Genomic DNA, 21,863 nt, shown 5'->3' with positions numbered 1-21,863 from the left:
GTATCAAATATCTTCCTAAAATCTTTCCTTTTTCAGCTCTTTGGCATTATGAATAATAGGAGTCTCCCTACTTTGTCATTCCAGTTTTTCAGGAGTTTGTTCAACATACCTTAAAAATTTATCTCTTACAGCACATTCCAAGTTTTGGATACACATGATTGCCAAGATATGGATCATAGCCTTCTGTTGCCATTATTTTTCCAAGGTCACTTTGATTACCTGAGATCACCTACTGTACATTTCCATTTCCTTGTGTATCAGTTTTAACCATCCTTTCATGCAATTCTTAAATGTTCACTCTCTTTGCAATCTGTTGCAAACAGATAGTAATATTTTATTTTTTGTGGTTCCAAAACATTTTATTTGTGCTTTGCTTATGATACTTAATGCTATATTATTTAGAAAGAATTACACTTTTTACATTGATAAATTACCACTCATAGAATTATAAGCTCTTTAAGTACCAGTCTTATTCCCTTTTCTGGGGCCCATGGTCTCTAGCTCAGTATCATGAAATTGCATAGAACTAATACATATATAAGGGATAGAAAGTTTATCTGAAAATAAATTTATATATGAAGACATCAAGAGATAATGATACCTTAGATTATTTAATTTTAATAAGTACTGAACTAGAGTAAAGTGAATCTTGAATTATGTTGGTATGAAATAACATATAACCATCATTATTATTCACCTATTATACCCAAAATGCTGAAAGACATTAAATGTATTAATTTATCTCCCATCAGCTCACTGTTTATGCAGTTCCACATAAAAACTTTATAATGAGAGAGAAAGTCAATCCATATTTTGGTTTTGTTTTATAACTACATGGAACAAGAACTAATTTATATTTAAAAAGCCAGAAATCAACAGCCATTCTCCTCCTCAAAACAGGATCTGTGCTGGATCCAGACAGATCTCTTGGTTTCTGAACTGAATTTTCAACATGGGCCTGTGGCCAGTGATAATTGAAAGAGCAATTATCAGTATTTCTGTGCTGATAGCACCCATTACTTTAAAATTTTATGGTATTTAGTAACAATGTTGGATTTAATAAAATTTCCAATAATGTTTACTTTCTTACTGAAAATGTTTACATAATCATTCATAGTATTCTAAAAAATGACATTTGGTACCTATCTGATACCTATCTGTACATAATGTGTATGTCATTTATGACCACACAGTAAACACTTTTCTCATATTGTGTTCCATATTCCTGGAAGTTGATATTGAAATTCTCTTGAATGAGAATTTTATGCATACTCTGTGGAGAAAACTCATATTATTACCTTTTCAGAGAGAAATCACTTAAAATGATGAAACTGTATCCTGTGTATTTATGTGAAATGATATACATTCAGTATCTGCGTCCAAATAGAGTCAGAAATCTGATCAAAGAGCAGAATCATTGAAAGTGCTGTTTTAGAAGTGGAAATTTTGTTATGACAAGGCAAAACAGGGCTGAAATCACCCTAGCTTGCTTATGGAATAAGCACAGTTAGAGTTTGTTCAAATTAAAAATCCACTCCCTGACAACAAATAAATGGAGGTGTCGAATCTCATTGTGATCACATTCAGTAATGATCTTGAATGCATGCAAATGTGAAATTTACTCAATAGGGCTCTCTGACAACTACGAATCAACTGTGAAATTACAGTAGCTTGTACCTAAAGAAGAATTTCACACCTACTGAACTAGCAGTATGTTTATTTGGTTATAGAGGTTAGAAAAATAATGCACAAGATTATATTTCCATTTGTTTACATGAGCCATAATGGCCTTAGCAATAGCAAATTTTCAATTTATGTGTTTAATACCCCTATAAATTGTGTTATCATAGTAACTAAGTATGGATTGTTGCAGTAATAAACACCTGAACCCATAAGGAATTACAATGTGAAAGTTTACAAAATGCACATATGAGCAATGCTGCATTTTCTTGGGATTTAACACTTCCAGGCAGGAACTGAAGCCTAACAAACAGAAATTATCTGCTTCTTATTCCCTATATAAACTGCCATCTATCTGCCAATGCCAGGCTGATAATTGTGTAGCTTGAACTATTAAATTGGAAAATAATTTGTATTGGTTCAGAGAACTTCAGTTGGGAATGAACATTAAAGTGTTTCCACATGGTTATACTTCGCACATTAGAAATTCAGGCATATTTTTCTATCTATTAAATTTATGAATTTACTATTCCGCAAGAAAATGAAGGTTGCTTCTATAAAACTCAGTTTCATGAAAGTCTTCCCTCTATGTCCACATTCAATTTAAAAAGATAAAATGCATAAGAAATGACCTGAAAGTAACGAGATGAATGCTTTTATTGCACAAGTCACTGGAAGGAAAAATCATTGCCTTAATTTATGTGAACGCTACATTGAATCTAACATATGAAACTGAAAAAAACCTTGAATCATATAAGAAAATGTGTGCATCTTTTCTGCATCTTTAATATGTTAATATTCAGATGAATATTCAACAGATATAGTATGTGTTGTTGTCCAAGCGTATTTGACAGCAGAGGTCGCCTGTGTGCCCATGTGTGTGATTATTGTTCTGCAGAACATGTTTTGGGTAACACTGTCTAATAACTTCCTCACTACAGCAGGTAGCCTTTTGAGCTAGGCTACAGTTTTAAGATGAAAGAAGACTTTCTTTCTTTCTTTCTTTCTTTTTTCCTGTAGCAAAATGTCTTGAGCTCTGTTTTTTTTTTTTTTTTTAACTCTGTAGAGAGATCAAAGGACATGAGCTGAAGAGGTCTCCATTATTCTTATACTGTCATCCTTAAAGAGCAAAAAAAGGAAAATACTTTAATTCCTGACCATGCTCAGTTTACTTATCTATAAAATGGGGTGATTCTACCTTATGTGCCTGAAGAGAGAGGCTTGGTAAGATCATCCTTTGAAAGGTCCTTTTTCTCCCTGTTCACATAAAATTCTACATTTACTTTGTCACATAAATGACATGATGAAGTACCACCCCAGGGATATCACAGTCACTAGGAACTTGCTGTGCTGACATTTGCTAGATACATCAGGGATAGGAGCATAAATCTTGAACAGCTGAGAGCTTTCTCTTTGCCTAGATTAATATTTTCTTTCTTCCCATTCACAGCCCCCACCGACATCAAAGCTTTGCTGTTTTGTCTGTCAAAAATGTCTTCACACTTTTCACTCTTGAATAAAAGTGCTGAGTAAGGACATTTTCACAACAAATTTTTATTTTACAAAACTTACAATGATTTAAATCCAGAACAACTTTCATTATTTAACTGTAAAGTAAATATATATTTTATTAGGTGTGTCTTAGTTCATTTTGTGCTGCTTTAACAGTGTATCCTTGTGATAGTTGTGGGGTGGGGGGAGGGGGGAGGGATAGCTTTAGGAGATATACCTAATGCTAAATGACGAGTTAATGGGTGCAGCACACCAGCATGGCACATGTATACATATGTAACCTGCACATTGTGCACATGTACCCCAAAACTTAAAGTATAATAATAATAAAATTAAAATTTAAAAAAAGTTGAAAGAAAAAAAAACAGTGTATCACAGACTGGGTAGTTTATAATAAACTTAAATTATTGACTTATGGTTTTGGAGGCTGAAGAGCCCAAAATCCAGAGACTAACATCTGGCAAAGTCCTTTTTGCTGCCTGATACCGTGTTGGAAGGGCATAGAAAAGCTGAGCAAGAGCAAGAGGGGATCAAACTGGTTCTTTTATAGCTAACCCAGTCCCGTGATGGTAACATTAATTCATTCATGAGATTATGGTCCTTATAGCCTAATCACATCTTAAAGGTCCTACTTCTTAACAAGATTGCATTGGGGATTAAGGCTTTGGAGAACACATTCAAACCATAGCAAAGTTAATCCCGTTTTGTCACAACATCTCCAAATTCCAGTTCTTCATTAGAAGTTATTCATATACCGTCAACCCCATTGGAAGGATCTTCTTATGTGTCCCACTCATTCTTATTCCAAAGGTGACTGTTTTAAAGTGATTGAATTATTTGCTTTGGTATTTGCTGGGAATTATTTCTCCCTAATAATTCACCATTGTGCAATAAACTAAAATTTTTAAACATATGTTGAAGCATAAGCCAATCTTAGGAAGAAAGTGGTTTATGTTTTCCAAAAGAATTAAATCTGTTCATGTTACTGGGTTTAAATTTGACCATTCAACAAAAGTTAAAATGTTCCTCTCTAAGTGTTGTCATATGACTTGCATAGAGCTATTTACTAAAGTGCATCGCATGCTCTTTAGATTTTGAGAGAATTCTCTATAATCCTGGCTTACCATGTGCTTTGACTTATCATGGCTGGTAAGAGTGATAGCCTTTCAGTGAAGTTAGATTGCCATTAGAAAGGTGTTAGTGTTAATTGAGGAGTAGTGCTTCTTATAAAAATGAGAGAAAGAAAACTGCTTATATATCCTTAACTTTAAGATCCCCTTTTCTTTTCTTTTCTCTTTCTTTCTTTCTTTCTTTCTTTCTTTCTTTCTTTCTTTCTTTCTTTCTTTCTTTCTTTCTTTCTTCCTTCCTTTTTGTTTTAATTTTCCTTTGGAGATGGAGTCTTGCTCTGTCACCCAGGCTGGAGTACAGTGGTTTGATAACAGCTCACTGCAACCTTGAAGTCCCATGCTTAAGTGATCCTCCTGCCTTAGCCTCCTGAGTAGCTAGGACTACAGGCTCAAGCCATCTAGTCCAGCTAATTTTTAATTTTTTAATAGAGATGGTGTCTTACTATGTTGCCCAGGCTGGTCACAAACTCCTGGCCTCAAGCGATCTTGCCATATTAACCTCCCAAAGATGAGGTCACCTTTCCTGGGTGAGCCACCTCAGCTGGGTGAACCACTGCACCAAACTGAGATTCCCTTTACTTTTAAAGGTAAAGAATAAGGGCTACCCTCTTTTTCTGCAGAGCTAGTCATTCCTTTGTGTCTATGGAGGATGGATTCCAGGATGTCCTTTGGATACCAAGATCTGTGGATGCTCAAGTTCTTGATAGAAAAATAACATAGTATTTGCGTATAACCTACACATTTCCTCCCATATACTTTACATCTTTTATAGATTACTTATAATACCTAATATAATAGAAATGCTATGTAAGTTGTTGTTGTACTATATTCTTTTGGGATAATGGCAGGGAAAAAAAGGCTGTACGTGTTTAATACAGGCACAATTCTTAAAAAATAATTTCAATCTGCAGTTGGTTAAATTCATAGATGTAAAACTCATAGATACAGAGGGCCGACTGTATTACCCAGATCTCCCTAGTATGGGTTGGTTGTGTTTTCTGAGTGCTCTCATAAGATGCCATGTCCTCATTTATATATGTTTGTTGTTTGTGTATCATATATATGCACATACATGTATATTTATTTCATGTCATATATCACATTATATATCATAAGCTCCTTGAAGGCCATATGATTTTTCTGTCACAGCTCCCATTGTTTTTCTATCTGAAACATAAATGGTACTCAGTAGATGTACAGTGAATTAACAATTTAATGCAAGTAAAATTAATCTGCTAAAAATTACTCTGCTTGAAATCTCAATTTTCCCCTTCAAACATTGTGATAGACCATGATTATTTAACAGGATTTTTCACCCAATGGAAGACCAAAATCCTACCTAAAGTGCACATCCCTTGAAGGAACAATTGAGTCACTAGCAATGAGTACAAAAACCTGTGTCTTCATCCACTGGCAATGACCCCAGATTCTCTACTGAGGAGAAGAGCATGTAACAAGAGCCCTTTTGGAAGCGTTTTCTCCTGCCTGTGCACTGATTGGTACTCTCAGTGCACTGATTACTTGCTGCTCAATGATGGAGCAAGCAATGATTCAAAAACCCTGCTGCTGCCAAGAGAGAGTATCTATTTGTGTCTATCATTGGTCACTTCTCCCAGAGCATCAGGAACTCATACTCAGGAGCAACTACATTGGATTTGGAGAACGTACTTCTTTTCACACAATCTAGTGTTTATAGGTGCATATAATATACCACATAGTTCTGTTCACATCAAATAAAACTTGAAACTATTCATTGCAAAAGAAGTCTTAATATATTTTATGAACTGAAAATTATTAATGAAATAAGTGCCCATTTCAATGTATTATTTCCTACCAGACGAATGTGACCATAACTATATAATAAGCAACTGTTCTATTCATGTTGAATGCTATTCTTCTAATCCTTACAATCCACTTATCAGTGTGGTTCCACTTTAACTATCTAATTTTATATAACCCATGTTGGTAGATTTCTCTTCACGAACAATTATTTATGCATTCTCTAGCATGGGTATCCATGGAGTCAGGGAAATGATTGCAGAGTGGGATGCTTCCCTCTTATAGTTACTCAACATAGCATTTGTTTAAGAGATTTAATTAATGGAACTTTTCCAAAAGGATCAATGATATACCTGGTGATTGACTTTCACTCAGCATCATAGGCTCATGAACTTGCACAGCGAGGGTCAGGAGTAAAGAGATAGGAAACGTCTCCTTGGGTGAGGAAGTTACCTGCTACTATCTCCTAACAAGCATTTTTCTCTCAGATGATTTGCTGGCCACACTTTCTGCATTTTGCTATTAATTAAACCAGGAATAACGATGGGTGCTTAAAACTGTTTCTGCACACACCCGACGCCTGACATGGGGGAAACTTGCTCATATGTCCTCAACATCAGTAAAACTGCCATGCATTTTTTCTATAGATGTCTTTACTCCATCAAGAAAGGAGAAGAGGAAAAATAAGTCACATCATGTGGCATTTATCTTCTTGAGTTTTTAGCGTATGAATTATTATTCCACTTTACCCCTGTTAAAATGTCTGTGTAGTCCCAGGACATCCTATTTCCATTAGGTAGCATTAGTTAGAAAAACAAATTAAAGAGATAAATTTCTATTTTCTTGGACTCCCACGATCCTAACAAGAATTTTTTCTAGAAATGTTAATGTTTATAAGGTTTTCAAGAATCCTCCCAAATCATTAAGGAATATGCTGTATCCTGAATAAGTACCATCCTCTCTGCTCATGTCTGCACAAGTATCACATACATTCCCACACCTAAACATCATCTCATAGTATTTTACTTATACTGAACTTTAGAATAGCACAGTAGAGAATGATCTTTGCAGTCATGCTAAATTATATATATTTCGAAATTTCCTAAAACTTTACAATCTTATTTTCAACATCTAGGAGTTAAAATTATAATTAACTATATCAGAATGAACAGAAATTAAATGTAAAAACTTCTAGAGAAAGTTTGTTCTATGTTCAATCATCTTAGTTCTCATTTTCCTCCTCACGATCATATAAAATCTGCAGACTCCTCCAAACTCAAGTCCAGCTATGATTGATTGTTTCATTTATTTCTAAATCCACATTAATATCTGCCATAATTAACTGATTGTGTTTCTTACCTTATATTCTAAACAGCTTCAGTTTGTTTTGTCAAAATGAAGTCTTTTTTTTTTTTTTTTTTTTTTTGAGGCGGAGTCTCGCTCTGTCTCCCAGGCTGGAGTGCAGTGGCGCGATCTCGGCTCACTGCAAGCTCCGCCTCCCGGGTTCACGCCATTCTCCTGCCTCAGCCTCCCGAGTAGCTGGGACTACAGGCGCCCGCTACCACGTCCGGCTAATTTTGTTTTTGTATTTTTAGTACAGATGGGTTTTCACCCTGTTAGCCAAGATGCTCTTGATCTCCTGACCTCGTGATCCGCCCGCCTCGGCCTCCCAAGGTGCTGGGATTACAGGCATGAGCCACCGCGCCCGGCCTCAAGTCCGTATTTTTTACACTGTAGTAAAATATTGCAAGATTACAGATAGCTAAGTATTCAACTTAAAGAATCAGCACTTTTTTCTATGTTAACTGCCCTTGGTAAGTATTTATAAACATAATTATTCTAAATAGAGCATGCCAAACATAACCTGTTTGCAAGTACTGGAGGCCATTGTTAAATAACCAGTTACAGCAATGTGCTGCCCGTGAAGTGAGACATAATGCTGAGTGTACATGGTCTGTAATGATTGCCCTGGAACTTGCTTTCAAAGAGAAGTTGCCATTGTCAGTGAGATTTTCATCTTTCTTTTTCTGAGAAAGTGGAGTGTATCCTATACAGCAGCAGGGCTTTCTAAACATGTAGCCAATCCAAAGCGCTTAACTCTTACAAATCATGTATATTCGTTTTGACAAAAAAAGTCAATGAATTTTTTTAACGTTCCGGCTCTTATCTTTGTCTTTCGAGAGCAACACTGTACTCTTTCACTGTACATTTAACCTTTGAACAACGTGAATGTTATAGGCACCAACTCCACGCAGAGTCAAAAATCTGCATATAACATTTGACTCCCCAGAAACCTAACTAATAGTCTACTGTTGCCTGGAAGCCTTACCGATCATGTGAACAGTCAACTTAACACATATTTTTTATATTATAAGTATTATATGCTGTATTTTTGCAATAAAGTAAGCTAGAGGAAAGAAAGTCATGAGAAAAATATTTACTATACATTAAATTACTATTACTATTAATATTAATGTATGTATTATACATACATTACTATTAAGAAAGTTATGAGAAAAATATTTACTATATATTAAGTGGAAGTGGATCATAATAAAGGTCTCCATCCTCATGATATTCATACTGAAGAGGGCCAGGAGGAGGAGAAAAAGGGGGTGTTGGTCTTGCTCTCTCAAGGATGGCAAAGGTGGAAGAAACTCTGTGAATAAGTGGACCCATGCAGTTCAAACCCATGTTCATCAAGAATCAACTGCATACAATCCTAGGATGTTTCTATCTTATGCTTAACTCTAAACCCTCCTGGGCCACCCATGCAAACATTATTTAGACTTTATTACCAGACTCTGCTTTGATTTAATGACTTACAATCTTTTCTAAAAGTAAAGAGATACTCCACATTTTAATATCAGCATCAGCTGTATAATTGCTACTAAAATAAAGAAAAAAACCTACCTACCATCTCGAGTCTTGCAATTTTGTAATGCAGGCCTATTTCTCCACTCTTTATCAGTGGATTTACTAAATATTTTTAAAAATAATTATCACATATTTAATACTGCAAAGCATTGGACTTAAAACTCATTAGGGTTATTTCCCAAGATAAAACTTCCATTTCACAGATGAAGAAATTTGTGCAGGAAGATATCATAGAATCAGTAAGTGGCTGAGTTGGATTCAAGCCACTGTGTCACCTTCTGGCAAGGTTAGCAAGAATGGTCATGTCGAAATGCAGGGACTGTCTATTTAGTGTCTATACTACACAAACCATTCATTTCTAAGTAAATGGAAAATGGTATTCTCACACTGTCTGCTTTAGTGATTGAGAAGGTGGTTATAGACTGGGAGAGTATGTGGATGTGGTTTTCAGGACGCGACTTTTATTTGATGAATACTTCTCCCCTCATCCATCACTTTTTTTCAGTTGCTATTGCCTTCATCGATGTAGCAGTGAATTCACGATGCGTCCACATGCAATTTCCTTGGAACTCTGCAGTTTATTTAATCTTCTGATCATACGCAGCTCATTGAGTAACACTGTTTTTTTATTTTTTTAATCTATCAATTTTTTACAGGGATACTATTTAAGTATCTATGTAAGGTAAAAAAATATTAAATATCAATTTCTAAGAAATCATCATCAAATAGCATTTTAGAGGTTAGAAAATGAATGAACATGTGTTATTTCATCTCCTTGAGTTTCCTTTGTGTTTCAGAAAAACCTGTTAGTTAAGTTGGATGGATATTTTATCATTTTTAGAGAAAAAAGAAACCTTAAGTTCATGTCAAATAACAATACAATTTCCAAGCCTAATAAATTAGGCCATGATTCTTACCTTAATGTTCATTCTGTACCTTAATACAGATGGTTATGTAGATGCATGTCTTCTGATAAAGAAAATGCAATTTGCAATATCTAAGACTTTTTTAATGTTTAAATTTCAGCAAACTTGAAAATGTTCATTAGGAAGACTTTTAATCAGAAAAATATATATACAAAAATTTTTATAAGCCTATATCCTATCATTTCTACACAATATAAACAATCAATAATATTACAAAAATTTTCCAGCACAGGTACAATCGTTTTGTGAATATGCCCGCCACTATTCTGGTATTAATATCTGCAATGTCATTCAAAGTTAGAATATATTGTTATTTGAAAACACTTTATCTAGTTAGTTTCAAATCAGTTTTGAAGACAATTTAATATACATGAAAGTTTAAAAGTTATCTAAATTTCAGTAATTATAAACTGTGGCTGATATATTAAATTTTAAGTGTAAATATTCAGATTTTGTGGAAATTAATCTAATGATTAGAAACATAAAAAGAAAAAATGTTATTATAAAAATTAAAACCATAATGTGAGATATAAAATATTTATCCTAGAAAATATATATATTAATGTAGATTAGCGGCCCTGAAAGTTAATCTAATAATGAAAACATCTCTTTATATGCTCTTGACTTAAAAATAGCCTTTAAGTGGGCTAAAGAAAAAAGGCTTTATATTAAATATGAAAAATCTTTGTTTTCTTTTTTCAGTCTTCTGTTGGATAAGCCTAATGAAAACTCAGTTGAATACTGTATTGTACGGTATTAAAAATCCTTCAATGCAGCCTGTACCCCAGGGTGTCACTTTTATGGTGTGACATTACCATGCTTTCTGAAATCATTCCTCATTTTTTGTTTAGTCTATATATTTTTGCTTATTTCTGCTTTCATTAAGCTTAAAAGGAAACACAAGAAATATACAGAGGAACTAGGTGATGAAACTGTAGAGGATACCACACATTTGCATACACATAAGTACCTTGCATTGCAGAGTATTTCTACAAATGCATTTAGAAAATCTCATGGGGCCTGCCAATGAATATAGTAAGAGCTAGATGAGTTCTCTCTTTGAATTGTAAGTTGTTTAGAGTGAAGGATTTCACAAGTGAGATCTGAATACAGCTAATAAAAAGGGCTTGCCTCTGTTGGAGGAAAAAAATGTATGTATGCTTTTGTATGGATTAAGTTCAGATTTATTATTCTGAACTATTCACCCAGCATTAATCATAAATCAATTTAGTGACATGTTACAAATATGAGAAAATTTTATATGCTGCTCGGATGATCCGTTTAACAGGTATAATCAGTGATTTTGCACTGTGCTTTCTTTCCACTGGGCTCTCTAGTGATGCACTATCTCTTTACCAATTTTATTCTCCCAGGCAACCAAGGGCTGGAGGTACCCCATAGTAATTTCATACCCCTGTGCAAGGGAACACAAATCAACTTGAAAGGAAGAGTATGTCTGGTTTAATGCCATAGATTATGCAGAACAAGAAAAATGTCAGTTTCTAAGACCAAACCGAGAGCTTTGAAAAAAGCGAATCTGGAATCTTACCCTTTACAATTGCTTAGCTATTACAAACACATTTGTCTATTTTTCCCTTCCAAAAATATTACCCAAAGTGATTCCAAGCGTGTTCTGTAGTTCATAATTACTTGGGAGGATGACAGCTAATGAATAGCTTCTCTCCCTCTTGCATGTGTGATGAACAAATGCTTTTCCAAGAAAGTCAGACATTATTCAGTTCACTGTATGAGATAAATGCACATATTTTAATCAAATAATATTAAAAACTTTGAAATCCCATTTTACATCCTTGTCATATACAATCATTATGAAGTGTTATATTTTATAATAAAATGTGATATTCTTGTGAAATTCCATTATGTTTAAAGAAATTTTGTTAATTAAAATGAATTGCTATATTAAAGGGAAATTTATGCTAATAATGTGGCAGATATTACTACCTTAAAGAGCAAATGAGACACCTTCCTGACAACTAAAAAATAAAGAAGTAGGAAAGGAACCGAATTATGGAATTCAGCAGATCAACCTGTAACTCTTGGCTCAACCGCTTACTAGATGAGTGATTACAGACTCAATCACTTTAAATCTCAGTTATCACATTCATTAAATGCAAACAATACCAGTTTCCTGAGGATTAAATGAGGCATTCCATTTAATTGCTAGGAAGGTATTTTAATTTTAAATCAAAATCATGCATTTCTATTACTACTGTTATTTATTTTTAAAATGTGAATCTGCTACAAACCTTTGAATATATATTATGAATTGAAGATGTAGGTGAAGCTTGAGTTTCTTTAAGGCTAATTAGCTGAAGTTAGCTTAAAAATAAAATATGTCAGTTTTTCTAATGCATTTCTGAAAAAATAACTTTATTTAGAAAGTCACAATTATACTTTTTCTTGCCACAATTTTATAACCTGGAAAAACATATTACAAAAAATGTGATTGTACATTTGCCGTAATAGAGAATAAACACTTGAAGTTCATGTGTACTTTAAACTTCGAAATTATGTAGATTTTCTTAGCAAATATAATGGTACAGATTCATACACTGAAGCAGAAAATTAGAGTCTGTGATTTTAGACATTTTAATAATAAATCCAGTTAATTGCTACTGACAGTCCTTTGGAGATGAAAGATCATTATATTTTCAGGTTTGCCCCAATGGCTGTGAAAAAATATTATTCCTCACCAGTGGATGATCTAATTTAACTAAAGAGCAAAGCCTATAAAATCAGAGTTGATGACCTAGTTGATTAATGTCCCTAGTAATTCTATTAGAGTAAAATGTAATTTATAAATCCAACCACTGAAAATCATCATTTTGGTTAAATTATATACACTATATATATTTACTATATATATAATGATCTTATATAATGCAAATGTAAGGAACATTTTGAACTACTATATTACCTCTCTCTCTCTCTCTCCATATATATATATATACACACACACACACACACACATATATATACACACATATATGTATATACATATACACACACTTATATAGACACACACACATATGTGTGTGTAATATTTAAGTTGATGGCCTATATCTTATAACTATCTTATAGATGTCACATATAAAGATACAATTCAGCTGTAGAAAGCACAACTAAAATTTTGGGTAGGGCCGCAGAAAGTTGACAGATTTTAACAAAATATTTTGGGGGGTTTTCAACTTTACTTTTAAAATTTGACAAGTTACCTTAAGAAGGGAGGAATATTTTATATGCATATATGCAACTGCAACCATATTTCTTTCCTTAAAGAAATACTGTCTCTCTCTTGGAATTGTGATAGACTGTGCTTCTAGCCTCATTCTCTTCTCTAAAATCCCTCTGAATTTCTGTCCCTGTGCTGTGCCAAACACACCGCTGGGTGGGGGGCATGTTAATACAGTGTCAAAACACTGACTGTTGTGGGTAATTTCAATAAAAGTCAGTAGCAGAAACAACGTCAAAACAGTGGCGTGAATTGGCCTGTCACGTCACTTAAATTATAAGAAAAATTCAATAATCCTATGAACCAGATGTTGAAGTGTGGGTGAATGAGTGTGGATTAACGTGATTGTTTTCTGTAACTGGTGTTGCTGATGCATTTTTAGATTTAGTACAATTTCCAAACGTAAACTTTGATTTACATGAGACCAATATGCATATGGTTACCTATGTGTTTTTATAATCAGTATGAAGTTAACACTTTTAGAATTTCATTCCATCCAGGATATTGAGGTTAAAAATAATAACATTACTTAATAGAAATTTACTCAAATAAGACTTCATCTCATCTATTAAGTCTAAAAAAAGTAGTAGAAATTTCATGTGCATTATTTTGCAAAATGCGATAATTATGTGTTGAATACTTGTGGTAGTATTTGCTCAAATATTTTTAAAATCTAAGATTATACACAGGATGTAAAAAATATTACGTAGACATGACAATCTTCGTGGCCTTAAGTAGTCTCCACCTAATGAGAGCATAGAGGTGCACACAAAAGTATAATTTAAAAGATAATGAAATAACTTCAAAATGTTGTGGGAACAGATTAAAGAAGAAACCTAGTTTCAGATCACATTTCTCAAAGCAGATAAAAGTGAAATCGGACAGTGGAGTTTGTTGAACTGGGAATGAAGAACTCAGATGTTAAAAGCATATCAGGAAAGAGATTATTACAAGGAAAGTCTGAAATGCATGTGTTGTTTATGAAACAGAGTAGATTATTATCGGTAGAACATGAGATTCGTGATGGGGAGTGGAGTTGGAGCTTGGGTTATGAGCTGATGTTGAAAGCATATTAATAGGATTGGATATAATTACACAGTCAGAGAGTTAGAAAATGCCAAAACCCTGCAAAACATTCACCATTAGTTTGGATTGAATGTAACCTATAAAACTAAAAGATAATTTCACTTAATGTGTACAGGGGATTTTATCAACTGAACCTACAAGACAGTCTTTGGACAACCTTTTGAACTTATAATTGGTGACTATAAATGTCCTTCTATATTCTTGGTTAGAAACAAAATCATATTGTTTGCCGAGTACTGTTGAACTCTTGGTTCCATGATCTTATATGATGCAAATGTAAGATAGGAACTTTTTGAACTGCTCTATTACAATAACTTTTTCTAATGGTGTAATATTAGACTTTGAAAATTCTTGTTATAATGTGCCAAATTTCAATGCCCTGAAATGTGGCATTTCTGCAACTTATCAAACAATGTTAACTAATATACCAGAATCACTGTAACCTCCAAGGAATTATGAAAAATAATCATATTAGTGAGTGAATTATTATAATTTTCAAAGTCTAGATTCAAGTCCAACTTGGGGTCACATATAAAATTAATCTTTGGATCACTGCAGAATTCCTCTGGGCAATAGTCTACATCATAAAATCAACATAATGATTAATAGACAATTTTTATGCTGAAGAAGTCCAGGAAATAAAATTTCATTGCATGATTGGGCATATGTGTTATGGAGGATTTTATCTTCTTCTTAAGCATGAAAAATTGTCCACTCTGTAATGTTGGATGAAAAGGATTAACAGTGTGATACTCTACACAAATTCTAATATAAAGTTCAAAGATTGAAAGTTTTTAATTGTTTTTCTAAACTGCAAGAGATTTGAATAAACACCCTTGACTTTTCAGAGTATAATGTCACTTAAGCAAAGACTTAATACTAGTACTACAATATTAAAATGAAGTTTTAATTTTCCATTTCTTCATATGCATGTTTCAATATATATATAATTGAAAATGAAAATAATATTGAGGCATATTTGTATAGCAAAAGATCTAAAGTTATATAAGTCATTTCATAATTATTCTGGATATAGCCTATTTACCCAAAAGTCTTTTTTAAAACACACATTTCTTTTGTAAAACAACTTACGTGTGTGCTTCCATGTTGCATTTGTGTAACTTAAACTTATTTTCAAATAACATTTATGTGCATGTTCCTTTTTATCTACCCTAAAGGGCAGGAAGTATTAAGGAGTATCCCATAACAAAATATCTGATAATTCCAGCTTGTAAAATGTATTAAATGTGCACTACTCCTTTGAACAGATTGCATGAATATACTGACAGGCTTAAAGTAATGTTTCAATTGATAAGGAATTTGTTTGCCATGATTTACAAGTTATGCTAAGTTATTTGGGAACCTATGGGATTTTCTTTTTGGGGAAAGTTATGACAGACACAAAATATTGGAACAAACCCCTCAGTGTCACCCTCACAATTGTCATCTTGTAGGACCTTATTTTTTTCTCCTGAGTGTGGTCTATTTTCTGTACAAACTCTAGCCTCTGCTATTTGCTATGCACGGAAATTCAATCAGATGTTTAATTATATCTTAACATGAGTTCCAAACAGCTGGCTAATTCCCTTGTTTCTGATTAAAGTGATTACAAAAAATAAAATTTAACATGACATTTACATACAACTCTAAAAGGAATCATTATTAATAAGGTTTAGGCATTTAAGAGATGCAAGATTTTTTAGCACTAGGAATAACAATTTCTAAAACAATGCAACATTGTAACCAAACAGCAGTAGGAAAATATAGAAAACAATCACATAAATGTCACCAGTTTGAAAAGACAGATCCTAGAAAGCTATCAAATAAACATTTGGTAATACCATGGGTGGCCTTGCTATTGTTGATGTGCCAGGGTCTGCCATGTACCTTTTCGGTTGCAGGTAACCAACAGTAAACATTTGAGTAGCTGAGAGGCAAATGACTAAGTAAGCACAGCTGACACAACCCAATATTTGGGGCATTCATTTTTGTGACAGTATCAATAATAATATGCCCAACATTAACAACTAAATAAAATCTCTGGGGTTTTTATTAGCACTACCAAATAAGATACTGTTTTTTAAAATCTCCTTGTACTGTTTTTTTGTTAAGTATTTTTTCATTGCCTTAAACATTTAACATCCTCAAAGGAAGGGTATCTCTTGGAAAATGAACTATACAATATTGGTCATTGTGCTACTTCTCTCTCATGATTGGAAAGATACATTAAATCTGTATTAACTCTTCAGACACAAAAGTGTTACATATCCAAAATCCAAAGGCTAGCAGCCACACATGTAATAATGTTACCTAAAATTATATAGCATATGTAATGTCGGGCTATTATTCATAGTTTTGGTTTTGGTGAGAGTTTGTAGAATTAATAAATTGGCTATATTTAGATAAAAAGAAAGATACATCAAGCTTGTCAATCGACGACCCAGGATTGCTTCGAAAGTGGCCCAACACAAATTTGTAAACTTTCTTAAAACATTTTTGCAATTATTTTTTTCAGTTCATCAGCTATCAGTGTTTGTGTATTTTTTTGTGTTTTTTTATTTTTATTTTTTACTTTAAGTTCATGATACACGTGCAGAACATGTAGGTTTGTTACATAGCTTACGTGTGCCATGGTGGTTTGCTGCACCTGTCAACCCATCACCTGGTTTTAAGCCCCACATGCATTAGCTGTTTCTCCTGATGCTCTCCCTCCCCTCTCCCCACACCCCCAACAGGACCCGGTGTGTGATGTTCCCCTCCCTATGTCCTCGTGTTCTCATTGTTCAGCTCCCACTTACGAGTGAGAACATGCGGTGTTTGGTTTTCTGTTCCTGTGTTAATTCCTAGGTCGTGGATTGGACGAGCTTGATGTACACCCACCCATGGCTTCTCTCTGAGGGCATTTCTGGTGCAGAAATATTTCAGCCATTTTGAAGATGGACAGGAAGTGGAATTAGTCCCGACAGAGCTGCCCATAGCCAATGGGGAGTAAAAGTTCATAGAGAAATTCCATAGAATCTTTGTCCCATAGTGGGACATTTCTAAGGTGTGTTATCCACAGTCTCTCGGAGATTCCCCAGCAAGACTGAGCTCCAGATATCCACAGGGTAACTTCCTGCACGTTCCCATGCCCTCATAATGCCTTGTGAGTTCCCCTTCCAAATAAACGATTTGTTCCCAAATCTTTCGCTCCGGATCTGTTTTTGGAGGACTCTAACCCAAGACAACCTTCTTCCCCTAGAAGCTAGAGTTCAAGTTCCAGCTATACCACTAACTATATTTGTCATTTTCCAAAATCACTTAATCTCTCAGGTTCCCTGTATCTTTGGAAATAAAAGTGTTGAGTCAAAAAAAAAAATACAAAAAGGAAAAAAGAAGGAAAGATAAATGAAGACCACTAAGGCAAATGTCTAGGTTTTCCTCTTTAAAAAAAAAAGTTGTTTCTTTTACTGTGACTATAAGTTAAAGGGTACACATGCCGGTTTGTTTATTGAATGCTTACTTAAATGCCAAAATGCTTAAATAGATTCACTAGATCCCATAGCAACCCTGTAAAATTAGAAATAGTCTTCTTTACTACACATTGGAAGAAAAAAGTGACACAGACTTTAAGAATGTTATCTGAGATCTCAAAGGAGGTAAGAGCAAAGTCAAATTTTGGAGCAAGTATTTTGACCTTATGTCCTATACTTTTTCCACTAGTCTACAGTTTTATCATAGAATTTTAAGTGTCTTCAGATGGCATCAAAGATTCATTATTTGCAGCAACTGAGAAAAAATATATCAAATTTGTTGATTATTAATATTGTTTCATGAATATCACTAATATAGATATAAACTTTTACTGTACTTGATTAGTTAGCAGGCTATTATTATTTTACAACAAATGCTTTGAAAAATTCTTCTAAACATCTGTGTGCAATCAAATTAATACATAAATTTGATTAGATCCAAATTGAAATCCCAATAGAAATTTTAAATGAAATGTTACAAGCTATTTTCTAATTTATTTTCTTGAAGAAATGCAGAAATTATCAATCTATTGACAGAGAGAAAGCGATGGAATATAATTTGCTCTTCCAGAAACATTTCATAAGGCTTCAGTGCGTGATACACTGGAATGAACAAATACACAAATAGGACTTGGAATCAACTAGATCACTATTTGTATGTATATGTGATCATGTGTGTATGCACTTGTGTCTTTGGCTGTGTATATAGGTGTGTATTTGTGTGTATATATAAACTAATATAAATTTGGAAAGATATCTGGGATATATGGGATATATATATGTATATATAGTCTGAAATGTGAAGAGCATTTCAGAGCAATCCTCAGAAAAATTAAATTCTCACCTATTTTGCTGCATCTATAAACTTGTACAAATTATTTAGAGATATTACATAGCGGTTTAAAAGGTGTTTTTTGTGTTTGTTATGATAGATCTCCAAGATGTATTGTTAATGGGAAGATCCAGGCATAGATCCAGGGAAAGGCACATATTTATTTAATCTCAGTACATTAAAAATTATTTGTGCATATGCAATAAATTCATACAAATATAGACCAAAAACAAACAAACAAACAAAAACCTCTTGAAGAAAATCCTCATATTGGTAAAAGGAATGGGATCGAGAGAAGAGGAAATCAAGGGTGTGAGTGACTGCCTCTCTGGTCTCGTAACTTTCTTTGATGGTCAAAGATTTTTGCCACAGCTCATCCTAGCATGTCAACATTCATGTAAGAAATGGCAGGGAGTAAATCTCCTCAATCTATTTTGTTACATAAAAAAGTACATTTCTGAGAAGTGTCCAACACACCTTTCCTAAAATCCCATTGGTTAGGATTGACATCATGCTCATAACTTTGCTGCCAAAATAACAGCAGAAAAGAAAGTAGTTGAAAATTCCTATCTTTGTTATTGCAGACAACCTCTGTCACCAAGAAAGGAGTGGATCATGATTCTTACATAGGGCACTAGCAGTGCCTACCACATTTTCATTACTTTAACATAAACTTTGAGAGGAAAATGTACCACACTTCCCTTTCTTCTCATGAACTCAGTAGCTCATGCTAAAAAATGGTGTCCTAATTGTCAGTGGTGCATTAGTTACAGGCACATTTAGAGGAGGGACATCTTCTGAGTGTTGTGGAAAATCTGACATGGGCTCTACAATAATGTGTCTTCTTGGACTTATAAAAAATGTGTCCCAATTCATGTGTGTGAACATCCTAGTATTTCTAAATGGATACGAATTAGATTCCCGCTGTATCCCCAGAAGATTTGTTGTTGAAAGGGAATGTTTCTCTTTTGAATCAGAATTGAAGACTCGGGATAATTCTTCTGTAACTTTCTTAATTATGAAAAATAGTGAACTAAAAAAAAAATAAGGAATTTGGGGATTAGTCCTACAAATTGTTTTCTAGGAGAGATCGTATAAAAGATGACTTAACATTAAACTATGGAAAGCACAGACAAGCACTGCAGTGGATCATGATTTGCAAACATCAAACTAAGCAGAGAACTGACTAAGCCAGTGTCAGAGGTAAAGCTGCAGTCATTAGTATGCGTCACCCAAGAAGTCAAACGCAGGGAGAATGAGAAGCCCTGGATAGAGGTTCAAGGGGAGGTCAGGTGAGTGCCTGCAGGATCAGATTCAAATTCTATTTGGAGACAAGAAATCTAGGAGGCTTAATTTTTAAAATAGCCTTAATAAATCTGCCAATAGATGGATTGGCAGTTTGATGAGGGAACAACAGCCCCGGAGGCTGAGGACTGAACCTTGAATGTGCTATACATTTAGTTCTTTTGAAACTCACCCAAAAGGAAAGCATTGGTATAAAAGAAATGATTAAGATTTCCTACCCTGGAGAAAGCAACAGGAAGTAACATATATTCACCCATTCTTTAAAACAGCGTTACAGAGATTTTCAGGCTTTGTCTGAGAATTGAATCTAACAATATACTCAGAAGGTCTTGACTTTAATGATGTTAGCTAAGAAATGGAACAGTTTCTTCTAGAACCATGAAACTAATAAACCAGAGAGAAACTAGGAAAGACATTAACAAATTTAGGCTAGACAGCGACAACTATGCTCTCTACATAGAAATGGTCGGATATTCGTTTTCTATTTCAGTAGTATAAAATTATCACAGATTTAGTGACTTAAAACCACAAGTATATTTAAGTCACGTAGGTCATAATTCTAAAATAACTCTCGACAGGCCAAAATCAAGGTGTCAGCAGGACTGTTTTTCTTTTCTGGATGCTCGAGTGGAGAATTGATTTTTTTTTTTTTTTTTTTTTTTGCCTTCCCCAGCATCTAGAGGTTTCCTAGGTACTATTGGCTACTTATCATCTTCAAATCCAGCAATACCTATTAGAGTCTTTCTCACGTCACTCTTCTGCTCACTCATCTGCTTTCCTCTTCTGCATTTAAGGACCCTCGTGAGCACACTGGACTAACCTTAGTTATCCAGGACAATTTCCCTATAATAGATTCAGCTGATTAATAAGCTTAATTTCATCTGCTACCTTAATTCTCTTCTGCACTGTAAGGAAATATCTTCACAATTTCCAGGAATTGGGATATGGACATCTTTCTGCTTACCACTAAAAAACTATCAGTATAGCAAAGCCTCTATTACACATTGATTTGAAGCTTGGATAGGAGATAGTAAACACAGTACAGTCCTAATACTTAAAACACTTTTCTGCATTTCAAAAGAGCTTGTAAATCGATTAAAATATATTAATGATTAGGGGCAGAGGCAAAAACATTTAGTTCAATTAAGTTTGCATATACTGAGGGTGTTCTCTATTTTCAGAATCATTTTATGCACTTAAAGGGCAGAAAGGAAGTTCAGAATTGACCCAGTCCTGATCCTCATCTTTCTAGAGCCCACAAAAGTGTCACATTTCCAATCACCTATAGAAGTTTGATAAAAGGAAGTCATTAGAATATTAGTCGAGTAAATAAAGTTAAATATTTACTACTAATTTGATGTCACTTCAGCTATTGGCTAACTATAAGAGGAACATACTTAAAGAAAAAACTAAATATTCATATCCCATCAGGTCATCATATTGATTTAGAAGTTCTGTAGAAAGTGAAATAATGATGAGACAAATGTTTAAAAATAATTTTACATAGTAAATCAAAAGAAAATACTAGGTACTACTTAATGATGCAATGGATAATGTAAAAAATATTTTAGGTATTCACCAGGAGAAACCATTAGTGTAGTCCTCAAAGATCTAAATCATAGAGTTTATACTGTATTCCCTTCCCTTTTCTGCAGCCTCCATATTATAAAAGTGCCCTCTCCCTATTCTCCCTCCAGGGCTCAAGCCTACTAAAGAACCAAGAAAAATTCTGTAATACAATAAAATTCGTCTCCACCCTTTTTAATGGTTTAAAGGATCAATTCTTCTCCAAGGTACTTAATTACAAGATACTTTTTTAAAGCAGATGATTAATTTAACTATTACATATAATGCCTAATTGACAGTCCCCTAAACATGATTCAGTGTTGAAGGATTAATCCAAGTGAAACCATACATGCTGGAACTGCTCGCAGTGTAGGATGTGAAGTGAGATGGCTTCTGGAGTCAGGGAAA

This window comes from Gorilla gorilla, chromosome 2 (genome assembly GCF_029281585.2).
Source record: "Gorilla gorilla gorilla isolate KB3781 chromosome 2, NHGRI_mGorGor1-v2.1_pri, whole genome shotgun sequence".
Classification (NCBI taxonomy): domain Eukaryota; kingdom Metazoa; phylum Chordata; class Mammalia; order Primates; family Hominidae; genus Gorilla; species Gorilla gorilla.
Note: the sequence above shows the minus strand (reverse complement) of the source record.